The sequence below is a fragment of the Magallana gigas genome, chromosome 6, assembly GCF_963853765.1.
Source record: "Magallana gigas chromosome 6, xbMagGiga1.1, whole genome shotgun sequence".
Lineage (NCBI taxonomy): Eukaryota > Metazoa > Mollusca > Bivalvia > Ostreida > Ostreidae > Magallana > Magallana gigas.
Window position 1 is genome coordinate 40799527 of NC_088858.1, and position 13925 is coordinate 40813451.

The 13925-nt window shown below is 32.6% G+C and overlaps 1 protein-coding gene and 2 long non-coding RNA genes across 5 annotated transcripts in view; all 3 read right to left on the minus strand.

Moving 5' to 3' along the window:
- The window catches only part of LOC105330768 (uncharacterized), a 171858-nt gene that overhangs the window by 107579 nt on the left and 50354 nt on the right, over positions 1–13925 (minus strand). The window lies entirely within an intron of this gene.
- Positions 309–10127, minus strand: LOC117689035 (uncharacterized). Its single transcript, XR_010715113.1, has 6 exons — positions 9943–10127; positions 8611–8681; positions 8157–8352; positions 7851–8000; positions 2751–2885; positions 309–2079 (listed from the first exon to the last, which is right to left on the minus strand). It is a non-coding gene; the product is annotated as an uncharacterized lncRNA (long non-coding RNA).
- LOC117689039 (uncharacterized) lies at positions 11315–12842 on the minus strand. Its single transcript, XR_004601391.2, has 3 exons — positions 12676–12842; positions 12425–12493; positions 11315–11966 (listed from the first exon to the last, which is right to left on the minus strand). It is a non-coding gene; the product is annotated as an uncharacterized lncRNA (long non-coding RNA).

The following is a 13925-nucleotide window of genomic DNA, read 5'->3' on the forward strand; positions in this document are numbered from 1 at the left end:
CCTTTTTCTTGATTTTGTTGGAAAGAGCTTTTGATTATCTACTACTTTTGTTTATATATATTTTAACAGAATATCAACTGTTAAAAAGATATAAATCAAAACGTCTGAAATTTTTGTATGAAAATTCGTACCCAATTTTTGGGCTCAGGCGAGCTCCAAGAAATGGCGCAACAGGCGTTAAACAACTACATGCTGCACAACTTCTTCCTATCCTGAAAATTTCATATTCATATCTCTAATGGTTTTTGAGTTTATAGCTGCACAAAATGGGTCGTCAAAAAATTACAAAATGGCCGATAATTCGGTACCGGAAGTGATAACGAAAAAAATAACAAAAATGTATCAAGTTTAGAACACCCCCAAACATCTGTGAAAAAATGGTCGAAATCGGTCGAATAGATTTCGAGAAATCTCGTGCACAAAATTTGGAAAAAAAAATAAGAAGAAGAAACAAACAATAAGGTCTTCCATTTGAAACGGAAGACCTTAATTATTAGTATGATTTTCCTGCTTTGGTTTGATCAGAACAGGATGACAGAGCGTATATAAGAGAAATGTAGAACCTTCATTATCGATATAAAAAGTTTTTAGGACTGTCCAGATTAATTGCATAGTACTTAACTCATACAAGCGAGAAAAACAATTGATTTCAAAACATATTGAGAAGTGTAACATGTAAAATATAAAAAGAAAATACATACGGATAGAATATAAAAAGAAAATACATACGGAAAAAGGACACTTGGTGACTTTTTTCATGTTTAAAAAGTATTGCACGTTTATATATCTTCAAACATCTATTATCTCTTGATATTAATGAACTTGATTTCATGCATGTTTTTTTATTTTATTGAAAGAAATAAAGGTACTTTGGTAATAATAAATGATAATCTTGTAAATGTATTTACCACTTAACCAGTACAGAAAAAATATAATTATTAAATACTTAAACAGTGTTTTACATGTACTTTGAATTACTATTCTGCTATTTGTCCTGTTAAGGTTTTTAGTATGAAAGATAAAATGATTAATATACTATATATATGTCAAATAAGCGAACAATTTAAAGTTTGGGGATAAAAAATGATTATCTAAAAAAATTAATTCAGTAAGAAACAATAAAAAGCCCCTGAGGATTCGAACTCCAGATGAACGGTTCAAAAGACCGAGTCCTTATCCACTCGGCTATGGAATAAGTTACATGTTGCCATAAAAAAATCTTTTAGTATACGAAATATCGTTTCTATCAGAGGTCAACCATTTTGTGACGATGTGTTATTCCACCTGTAAAATTACTATGAATACACGAAAACTTTAAGCATTTGATGATTACAGAGTCCTCATTATGAGCATAAACACGCCTCTTCTGTACGATAACACAAATAGGACTATTATCAATATCCTTAAGTCAATGCATATGAGAATTTAAGATGAACGGTATTGTAAAATAATGTACGTGAACAGTATAATATTACAAAACATAGCGCAAAACAATGTTCAGACGGCACAGAATTTTCCATTTTTGAACCATGTTTAAGCCATTTAAGCAAACTATTTGTTCAAAAGCGAACATGCTCACAAATTCAAATTATTCGATTCTTAATTCTTTTTCACATTTTTGCTATATTATTGATAAGTACTCCTTTTTTAAACAGTGTTTCATTTAAGCCATGTTCAAGAAATGACGGTGCAAATATCAACGCTTCTGAACATGTTTAATTTTCACAGTTTTCCTGTTAGATCCTACTTCATTCTCTGCGTCACAGTGGTAACTGGCAAAGGTGTAATCAGCATCCAACTGAAAGTCCAGCGTAACAGAAATCCATATTTTGATCTTTATCGCCTCCGTTTTCAATTTGTACAAGAAATTATCATCATTACTGGATTTTTCAATTGTACCGTTAACATGGTGGTATGTTCCTATTGTTATGTTATCCCTGGACCACGTCACATTGGGTGGCGGGACGGCATATACGGAACAGGACAGGACCACTCTGTCTTGTTTTCTTCCCAGAATGGAACCGCTATTTGAGATTTCTTTATCGTTTAATTCCTTACCCACAAAGACGTCAGGAATAACTAATAAAAACATATTTAACAAATAGAATATTCTTATGGTTTCCATAATACAGAAGCTACATAATTAAAGGCTATGTTACGACCAAAAAAAAGTCTGACTCAAATTATAGCTGCAGGTCTGTAGCTCCCGGTTTGAAAAAATTCGGATGGATGAATTCTGTACAAATATTTGATTCCAAAAAATTCCTCGGACAATTTACTACAGTAATCGTCACTTCACTTGCCTTTGATATTCTTTTAAACACTATCACCAGCCCCGTTAAGTGAAGTGGTGCAGTTTGCTTACATGTAAAAATGGCGATTCTCGATCTCGACGTGAATTAATTAATATACTTTATTTTCAGAGAAAGTCTGAGGCAAGTAAAGTGACAATATTAGTAGTAATTTGTCTGAAGAATTTAATGGTTCTAAATGATTTCAGAGAATTTGTGTGAAAATAAGGTTAATCAGTTCAAAACTAGCGCAATTTTTTGTGCGCCATAAATTGCAGTTTTTTACTATGGGAGGCACTGTAGCTCCCAGGTCGTCCATCCGATTTTTTTCAGAGCGGGAGATACCGACCTGCAGCTAACTCAAATTATTAAGCTCAGACACAAATAAATATAAGTAGAAAGAATTGTTTAACTTCTACATTTTAGCTCATTATTCAAAGTGTAAAATCTTTCACTCACAGTTAAGCCTGAGTGTGAAATTTTTCGCCACGGGTTTCTTCATTCTATAACTGTTTATTGCCTGACATTGATACATAGTGTTACAGTTTCGGGATATATTACGTATACCAAGCATGTTCCCACTGATTCCTATACCTGTTTTTTCAAAAAGAAAAGAAGAAAAAACTTCTACATTTATGAATTAAGACATTTTGCCAATAAACTAAAAGATATCTGCCCCAGAGTAACTGCATACAGCTTTGATATTTCAACAAGTGCAATATGATTTCGGTAAGCTGTAATTGAATTTTACCTAATAAGTAGCACTTCTTAAATGAATTAAAAACCTACATTCATTTTCTATAAACCAGCCCAAAATAGCATAAATGAGAGTAAGGTTGTGGAAACGCTTTGGCGGTTCCAGGTCAGTAGGAGTTTGAATAAAAATATTAATATCCTTGCAATGTAATCATATTAAAGTATTCAATTTATAATGAAGGGATATTCAACAATTTTGAATCATTTTAAACTAGTTAAATATGTATTGCTAGATAACAATGAAAGTGAAAAGAACCAAATTTACATGACTGACAACACACAGGAAGCCGGTTGTTTTGCACCTTAAAATCTTGTAAAGAGTTATCTCCCCTTGAAGAAAAAAGAAAATTTTAATATCCTCAAAATATCTGCGGTAAATGATTTATTTTAGCTCGTATTTTAATAAAGAGAAAGTTTATGCATGTATTAACCAAGAGAGTTTTAAGTTACTTTAAAAAATATCTCAATAAAACATACGTTTACCATAGACTTCAATGCAAAATTCAAGGTGGAATTAGTTGGACCATAATCAAAATTTTGAAAATTCCTTTGGTGGAGTTTTTTTTATTTGATAACACCTTCAAAATGATATACTGATTAGGAATATACAAAATGTGGACGTTATACATCGAATACCTTAAATGATTACGTAGAGAGTGGATATATTTACTGGGAACTTATTTAGAGAATACATAGAAGTTATGATTAACAAAATGTTTAATAAATAAGATGAGCCAATTCGATTCTTGAATGTGCGATTTTTTTATTTTTTATGGCTAGGCCTACATTTGCAGTACTTACATAGAGATGACATAGAGGTTAAGATTTGACAAACGTTAAATTTTAAAATAGGGCTATTCGTTTCCTGAGTGCGCGAATTTTAGTTTTGATGTATAGAAGGCTTCAAAGCACGACCTCTAGTGAGATAACCAAGAACGCGGGTCGACTAATTAACGTCATGGCAAAAAGTGTAGGACGAGTTCATCATGCAACGCGGGCAGATACATTTGATCGGATATCTTCGGTTAATACAAAAAAGTCAACAAAAATGAAACAACTTGATGCGCTTTTAGTTTTGATGAAAAGAACTTTCAAGAACGGGTTGTTCAGGAACGCAGTTTGAATAATAAACGTCGTGGCGAAAATTGTAGGGCGAGTTAACCATTGGGCAGATACGTTGGATCTGACAATTTTGGTTTTATATGCATAAACTATCGGGTTTTTTTTTAATTTCATACAATTTAACCACGTCATTTGGTAGTAAACCTTATACATTAATTTGTAAAACAAAAGAACAGATTGTGTCCTGCGTCTATATGAATATATTAATTATGTATTGATGATGTTTATATAAAAGTGGTCTTTTATCTGATATTCTTTTCTGGAACAGTAATAAAAATATCATTTAGTATTTATTACTTTAAGTATATATTGGCGCTTTTGATTGGTTGAAAAATGTCTTTGATACATGCATCAATAAAAAATTTTGCGGTGTAATGAAGAATAATGACCCCCGTAGAATAATGACCGGGGGTCATTTTTCGACGTAGAATAATGACCCCCCTAGCTGAAGAATAATTGGATTTTTCTGAACAAAAAAGACCCAGGGGTTATTTTTTTCATGTTAAACATGAAGAAAAATGACCCCGTAAAAAATGACCCCGCTGTAAACAAGAATAGAAATTGGTTACCCCGTATCCAAGATATGACTATAAGGAGGCAGGTAACGTAGGAATATGAATACTTCTTATTTACATTTGAGGGGCAAATTAGAGTTATTTTTTTAAAATTCATCTTACGTAAGTTTTTGTTTTCTTCTACTTAATACATGAACATCGATATTCTAAAATTTTGTTGTATTGTTGTATTTGTGATCCTGAATAGACTTTATTCTTTTAGAGCAAATGTGTGAAGAGAACATGTACCTGACTTTAGGAAAGCTTAAATAGATAAACACTGATCGATTATAATAAGAGGCTGTTTCTAAAAGCGTTGATAAGGGATTTGGGCTCATATTAGGGGTTTATATCGCCCTTGATTTTGATCACACGATCTTTACTGCATCCAAAGTTGTCAATGCTCATACAAACTATTGATGCATCACATCTTAAAATTAATTAAAGTATGATAAATTTAAATATATTTTCTGTTCGAGTACTCTTAGTACTTTGATGATTTTTCTTATTGGCCGTTATAACTTCTACTGGTGTAATGGCTGCTGTTAGTGCCTGCTAACTTCAGCTTGGTTATAATGCCTAACAACGGAGTAAACTTTTCATAAGTTCCGATTCATCATTAATTCTGGGTGATGCACCTGCATACCCAGCAGTTTTTAGAACAGGAAAATCGTCAATGCAAGTATAATTCATGAACAATATCGAGTCTACTCTATCATCGCCAATAAACATAATTTTGTTTTATAGTGTCTTGTATCTCGAAATAATTTTAATGTGTTGTCACTCGTAATAATGAAATACATGTAAATGTAATCGTTAAGATGACAACCATACCCCGATGCAATACGTCAGTATCTTTTTATAACGGAAGGATTGTCATTTTATAAGATATACCCCTTCTTTCACTTTTAAAAGTTTTTTGAATATGAATTATAATTTCTGTTACTTTCTGTTAACTACAGTAAAAATTACAATATTGTAAATTGTGACTATTTCACAAATAATAAAAAATATACTGAAAAATTTAATCAATAAGGGGGTCATTATTCTACAAGGGTCACTTTTCTTCATGTAGAGTGTGGTCATTTTTATGAAAATGACACTTCTTCTTCAAGCCTAAGGGTCATTTTTTTACGTAAAGTTGTGTATGGTTAATCGTAAGCAAACAAAATACGCCTTTATGAATATAACGATTTGAAGTTTAACCATGAAAAATAAAACTACACATTATTTTATTCACGAAATGGAAAATTAAGCGTCTTCTTATGATTTCGTCTGCTTGAGATCAACGATCAACGTTTACGGCGAGGCTGGGTGTTCCAAAGTCAGGAATAATAATAATTAACATATAGGCATATACACTTTCACAGTAACACTGCTGTTGAAATTTGCTAACGATGAGTATTAAAATAACAGACGTACATGATCGGTCAATAGAATAAGTATCGTAAAAGCATAAGTATCGTATCGTACGGTAAAGCAAAGCTATGTTTCACCGTAATTCCTCACTGGCTATCTAGCTACCACATTATTTACAAAAGTCGTACATACATACATGTAATATTCTTTGTCGACATAGAACTATTTTTGTCCACGATCGCGTATTCTTGCATCATGATTATGGCCACTTGCATATTCCAGCGATATGTCTCATTAAGACCAGTTTTAACGAACCTTAATCTGATGCACAGTGAATAATATCCAAAACAATCGCATGTATTATTTTCCTTTCGTTTTCAATTCAGCCGGATAAGTTTTCAACATTCTACTTGTGTTTAATCCATTAAATTCACACAACAGCTCTGCATCAGCTGAAGGCGCATCCATTTTGAATATAGTTGTTTTGTATTTATACGCGCCGATTCGGTTACATTATATATATTTTTGATCAATGACACTTCACGTTTTATGATTTGAAAATGTTTTATTAAATGATAAGAAATGAATTTAACACTTTTTCTAATGATCGACGTATCAAAGGAAAATTTGACAGTAAAACTTCATCAATGCGCGTAGTGCATTCCGGTCAATGTTTCCCTTGATACGTTGATCAATAGAAAAATTAAATAAATTCATTTCATAAATATTAAAATTTGACATAAACAACAACATTTAGAGATACTACGCACTAAATTCCCAATTACTGGATTGAAATAAAAGGACTATGTGAGGTTTGGTCAAATATCTGCCCCCGATTCAACCAATTTTCAAATAGTATCGTATAAAAGTCAAATCTTCACAAATCATTGTATAGAGGATGCCTATTACTTTTATCTTGATTTTAGCCAACATTGCTTATTCGCTGTTTATCTATGACGTAACCTAACTGACCTAATTCTCGCAAAATTACAAACAAATGAAAAATAATATTCTCATTTTTGCTTTATATTTTGCATTCGGAAATTTAGAGCGCAGGTCTGCTCAAGTACGATTTTAACATAAGTATTTCTTCAGATAGTTATACACATTATACTGAAAAAGGTACTTGAGCAAGCCTGCGCTCGATGTTTCCCATTCCAAAAGCAATCGGAAAACACCCATATTTTGCTACAAAACATCAATTTATCAAAATAAGGCAATCTTCATGACGTCGTTTCTACATTATGACGTCACTGTGGTAATAACCTTTTACACATTTATTTCCAATATGATTTTAACTATCTTTCACCTTATTTTGAAAGCTCTTTCTAAAACTTTGTATTTGGGGCAAAAATGCATTAAACCGCATACAGTCCTTTAAAAAGTTTTATTTATTGTTTTTTGTTGTTCCAGTCGGTATGGTCAGTTGCAATATAAATAACATGTTTATATCATCCATTTCAGTTTATGTTTTTCATCTCTGTCTGCTCCTCCAAATGTCTAGCCAATGGGATGTTTTTGGGGTTTAACTTAATAAACATTGTATCATATTAATGTGTAAAGTGTTAATTCCTGCGCTTGCGCAGGATACCATCTTGTGTGATAAGATGTAATAAAACACATAAATGATTTCAAATTGATGTTAATATTAATTGAAACCGACAGAAGTAACTGTTTCTGAGGTAAACTTTTATAAAAAAAAAAAAAAAAAAAAAAAGAAGAACAAAAAAGAAGAAGCTTTTATACAAGAATTATACATTTGACTTACTTTCAAGCTTTTCCCCAGATCATGTTTGTTGGTATGCATACCAGGTGACTGTGGGTTCTGGATACCCGGTGGCATTACACCATAGATTGACTGTTTCGCCTAACATGCTGGACACGGAAGACTCACTGTGTTTCGGAATTGATGCCGACTCTTTTTTTCAATGATATAAAAAATAATCAAAATAAAGGTCCCGTGAAATTGGATTCCTTTTAAACAAAATGAAGATCACTGTCTTTAAGACAGTGGTTCTGCATCATTGATGAAATTAAAATAAAGAGCACTGATGAGAAACACTATGACACATACCTTTCGCTATCAGGATATAGCTTCTGATTTCTTTACCCCTATCTAAGCATGAATATTTTCCTCCATCATTCTTCAACAAGCTCTTCTTCAACCTTAGATTATATTCTGGCGGACTCCTATCATCGAGTGAATATTTTCTTGTATCCAAAGTATATCCACCGACAGATATCAGTACATCACGACGTTTCCATGAGCTCTAAAGCAAATAATGATACAGCTTAAAAGTAGATCATTTGTTGTCACTCACTCTTGTCATGATTAGTTCTCAGAAATAGGAGAAGATGTTTTAAATAAGTAACAACTGTATGAAAAATGGGTTCCATTTAACTTATCATGTCCTGTGAATGACTTTTATTAAAAGGGTACGTTCGTACCATGCATTTTGAACCAAATAGTGGGTTTACGATGCAAGATAAACTTTATTCAGTTAAAAGAAAATGCCTTCAAGACTTACCTCGCTAATATCATTCACTTTGCAGTATAATGGGTATTTTAAATTGTCTCCAAGTTCATATATCACCAGTTCTAAAATAGTGAATTTAACAACCAAATAGAACTGACTCTATGATAGAAATATAATCGAATGCATCCTAAACACACACACACTAACTCGAAATAGTGTAACTTGCTTATTAATTATTTAGTTATTCATAAAAGTTTAGGAAAACATTGTTTTCTCTATTCCTCTTTTACCGCCCCTTGTTAGAGGAAGAGAGCTGAAAAGTTTGAAGTAAACCTGAATAAAACATGTGGACAATCCCAACTGGTTAAAGAGTTGGACACACCTTCCGGTCTTAGACAGTCCTCGTCTACAACATTGTTGGTTACCATAAGATATATTGCCTTTACTATTAAGTTCTAGAATTCAGAATAACTATTTACTTCTGCTAAGAGATCTTTAAAGTTATTTCTCTACGTTGGTCTCCTGATTTTATGATTAAATTAGTTTTCAATTACAGTGACAGGCAATGCAACATATAGATATTCATAGGTAAGGATATTTCCTATCCAAACATATGAGAATGGGGGATAAAGAAAACATTATATTACATTTCATGGATACCACTTAATGCTCTTTTGTCGATGTAGGGGTTTTACATTCAGCTACAGGAAACCCTAAAACATCTAATTTCCGATTGCACTGCTGATATGATCCATTTTTAATTGTTCACAATTTAGCATATTTCTGTTCCTGGTAGCAGAATAGAATGATTCACCCAATACAGTTGTATGCCTTTTTAAAACATTGTACAAAAATCTTGCTAAGCCCGAGCGCATATTTATATTTAGGTTATGTGTAGCAAAAGTTAAATATCAACATATTAAGACAAAGTATCGGATAAAGTGGCACTACATAATATCAAAGTGATACCAAATAAAAAAGATGCACCAGAATTAAGAGCAAAAGTGTAATCAGATATGAAGAGGTAATCACGTATATAGATAAAGCTTATGTATCGGCATACATGTATGTACAACAAGCATATAAAGAAAAAGTTACATCATATAATAAAGAAGTATTAGAATGTAATCACGACGTATCAACAGTTCTCAGCATAGATCAAAGAGGGATAATCATTTTTAAACAAGTTTCGAGCATTTCATGAAGCATCATCAATGCATGGGTGTTTTACACATAGGGTCAAAGACGCGATTAATAACTTGGCATAGCACATTTCTAGTTCATGAACTCATCATTAATATCTTTAGTTATTTCATTTTATCAACCAAGTTGTAAAATTAATTATCAGCAAACAATGTAAGTACAGTAGTACAGTCAACGTACCTGGCTCTGCATGGATGACACTGGATAAGGCTAAAAAACAAATAGATGCGTACATATTTAAGGTATTCTACAAATGTTCATTGACTCCTGCTTCAGATCTCCGTGTTCGGCTCGAGAAAAAAGGATTTATAACATAATCCTCTATCTCGTTGTGCCTGACACACAGTATAACTTCCTCGTTTAGATACATCGTTCATATTTATCGTATGTTAAAAATGCACTGCTTTTAGGAGCTTTGAAGAGGTTGCCAATCACATTCAGCCGGATAGTATAACATTGTACAGTTTCGATAAAATGAATATCATTGTTACATAAAAAATGTCAGTAATTTGTGGAGAAATAAGGTTAGTTAATCCAATTTTGTAATGCATACATGTAGTTATGTAATTGAACATTTGAGGTGTTCAATATATTGTAAATTTTGTAAATTATACCTTACCATATTTCAAAGTATATATTTTAGCAATTTCTGATCGAATCAAGTATTTCCTTTTGCAATAAAGATTTAACAGGTATCTTTTTTCCGGTGAAAAGTGTCATTCACTTTGATGTACATTTAAAAAGTCATTTTCATATTATATGGATCAATCCCTAATAAGTGCGCATAATGAGTTAGTAGTTTGTAGACTGATCATTTTTGGTATACCGGCAAGTGTTAAATGTCAGGTCCAGAGTCAAGTAACAAGTCCAGGGTCCACAAATCACTCGCAAAAAGATTTTCTGTCAAATTTAGTAAAAAGCAACGCACTTTTAAAGGCTGGTACTCAGAGTACCAAACTAAATCGTAAATTGAACATTGCATACTAATATTTTAGTGTGTAAATAATTTACAAGAGAACTGATTATATAAATATCTTTTGTTTCTTTCTTATGATTTTCAATAGTGTTCATGAATACAACTGTCTATGGTCAGTAAATGAATACGAGACCTGCCTTTGGTTTCCAACGATGGCATGCTCCAAAAAGAGCTGACCTTCCTTAAATTGGTAATAAAAATGGTTGGCATTCAAAAGTACATTTGTAGATATTTGCTATGCTTATTAACTCTAAATTGCATGGTTTATGAAGAATGAGGATGGTATATAGTTGTACTTTATATAAATAAATATTGAACTAAGTATGACAATTATCTAACGTAAGTCTTTATTGAAAATTTCATCAAAACTGATAAAATTCTATGATAAACTAGTCTTAGTTATATTATAAATGTTTATTATTGACTATTAATCAAATGTTTCAGCAAATTATATTTTGTATAGAAATTGAAAAATGTTTCGATAAATATTATATAGTTTAAAAAGAATGAGAAAGTTTTGAATTGAAAATTGAAAAAGTTGATGATTATTACAAGAGGTTTAATAGATATGCGATTTTGACTTTAGCTTTGTGACATGCAGCTTAGTATTTTCCATTTGTCATTTAGGACAAGAAATATTTAGTTCTTTATTTATCCTTACTCTACAAAATTCTTAGCTGGTGATAGTTTCACGTAAAACACACAGCTTTTTTTCTGTCTATCTGGTGTGAACCATTCGATGTTCACTTGGTACAAACAACTCACGAGACGTATTTGCCATTTTCATAAGGTGGGCACGGAAGCGACCCACAGACTGCCTCCACGGGGTAAAACACACGGCCATTGTAGTCTTGCTGTCTAGCGGCCTCTGTTGCGTACTCTGGATTGCTATCAATACATAAATACTCTGCTCCAGGGTGGCCGGAGTGGTGAGCGTCTGATGTTAAGAAGCCGTCGAACTGAATGGTCCAGTGACAAGGACAGAGAGTTTTTCCAGGGATCATCACAGAAGTAGATGCATAGATATCGTAGCAAACAGCACATGGTACATCGTCATTATAAGCTGTTTTTTTGTACGAAAATTCATACTCAGACCCGTATATTCGACCAAAATGGTATTGGTTTGGCGCAACTGGTAGATCTAAGGGAGCGGAATCAGGGTTATGCGGCATGCACAATGTGTTAATTCCATCTCCTTGATCATTGTAGTTTCTTCCTGCGGCAATGCCTAAAGTTAAAAAAAATGTTTATCGTTATTCATTCAAGAGTGCATGGCATGAAAATTATTCTGAATCCGTCAAAAAATATCATATCTTAAGACACAGCATTACGCATCCATTCAAACAAAACTGGGGTCACAAATTATGACACATTAACGTATCTTTTTCAATGACTTTACGTAAGCTTATTTCTGTACCTTTCAATAAGATGCATCATAAGCACTACAAATCATTTTGAGAAATACCTAGCATTGAGTTTATCATTACTATATGAACGTTTTCCCCACTTGATAGGTCAACGCGTTGAATTACTATACGGTTTTTTTTCTCTTTTTAAACACAAAAAGATTTTTATCAAAATGAGGCAGATATATTGATATAGAGAAATAGAAGTAAATTACAACTATTCCGAAAAAAAATTCTTCGTTTTGATCTTGACGGACTCCTTTAAATTCACATAACTTACCACTGTACAAAATAGTGGTTCCATTTACCTCCGGACAAGTCGCTCTACCCCAACGAGTGTACACAGCTCCTTTTTTTAGAAACAAAAATATGAATAAATTGAGGGGTGGGGGGTTCTTAGTGTTTACGCTTGTTTCTAATCCAAGTTGTAAATTTGTACAATAAAAATTATCTTCAAACCAAAAATGAAATGGACAGGTTTATAAGTTTGGAATAGCACTTCTGCCATGAGCGCTGTACAAAGAAAATTACAAGATTTATGATGAGATTTCATAACGCTGTCCAGTTGACTCTTCAGGTCAGTGATTTGTGCATTCATAGCCAGCATTTTCTTATCCATATCTTCCATTCGAGAGAGGAGGGCATTAGGATCAGTCAGCAAAAGTCGTTTTGTTGAAACCTTTTCGGATACACATTCAACCTTCGATAGAAGAGGCAGAAGAAGGAAACTCTAGTATAAGATTGACATATCTATGGTATAATAAGTGCACTGACATTCAACTTTCAGAGATTGACCATCTTATCATGTCAAACAATGGGAAACTAGTACATTAAGATAAACGTATTCTATTTACAAATCACGAATAACTAGCATTTATTCATTATTGAATACTGTAGGGTTAAATTATTGGCATTAGAAATTGCAAGAACTGAAATAATGCAGAATTCACACTAGAAAAAAAAAATGAATTCAGAATATGAAGTTCCTTATTTTATTTTACAGCTTTAATATCGGCTTTCCTTTTATAATCTCGCGGTGACCTTAACATGCATATATTTCTATACATGTATTAGGAATACACGGAAAGGATCATAAGATTGTATATTCTGTCAAATTTTAATGTTCGAACACAACTACCAGGTTGTTCATAAACCAATTTATATTGCGTTTGCATCTTGAGAATAAAACAAAAAAGATTACATATTGGTTTAGTTCTATAATTTTATACCATCTGAAAAAACGACTACGACAAGTGTCCAGTGGTTTTGTTCGTCCTAGATAACGTTGCTTAATCACCCTAGTAACAACTAAGTGTCACGTGGAAAATGGCAATAACCGAATAACTTTAACTGTAATTACTGCTTACAATCTTAGACGTTCCCCATTATGTCGATAAAACGAAGCGATACTGTTCCTCCTTCCCCTGAACTCCTCTGCTCTAACAGGTCTAAAACAGGTAGTCGATCAAGTACGGGAACACGAAGAGGGAACTACATATGCGTCGTGCTTAAGTTTCCCAGTATAACCTCAGTTGTCCAAGTCTTTTGACTCTTGATCAAAACTTTTTGATAAAAAATGTGCATTACAGTGTTAATTTGTCATGATGCGAGATGAGTAAAATTATTTTGGAATAGCCAAACACACTGGGAGTTACACCTTTCAATGGCACTTCAAGTCGATGACATGGGAATAAGTATTACGTTTGTACTCTTTCAAACAACGTGTAAATATGTAATATTTTAGTTACCTATTATTAAAATTAAAAAGCAATTAAAATAAA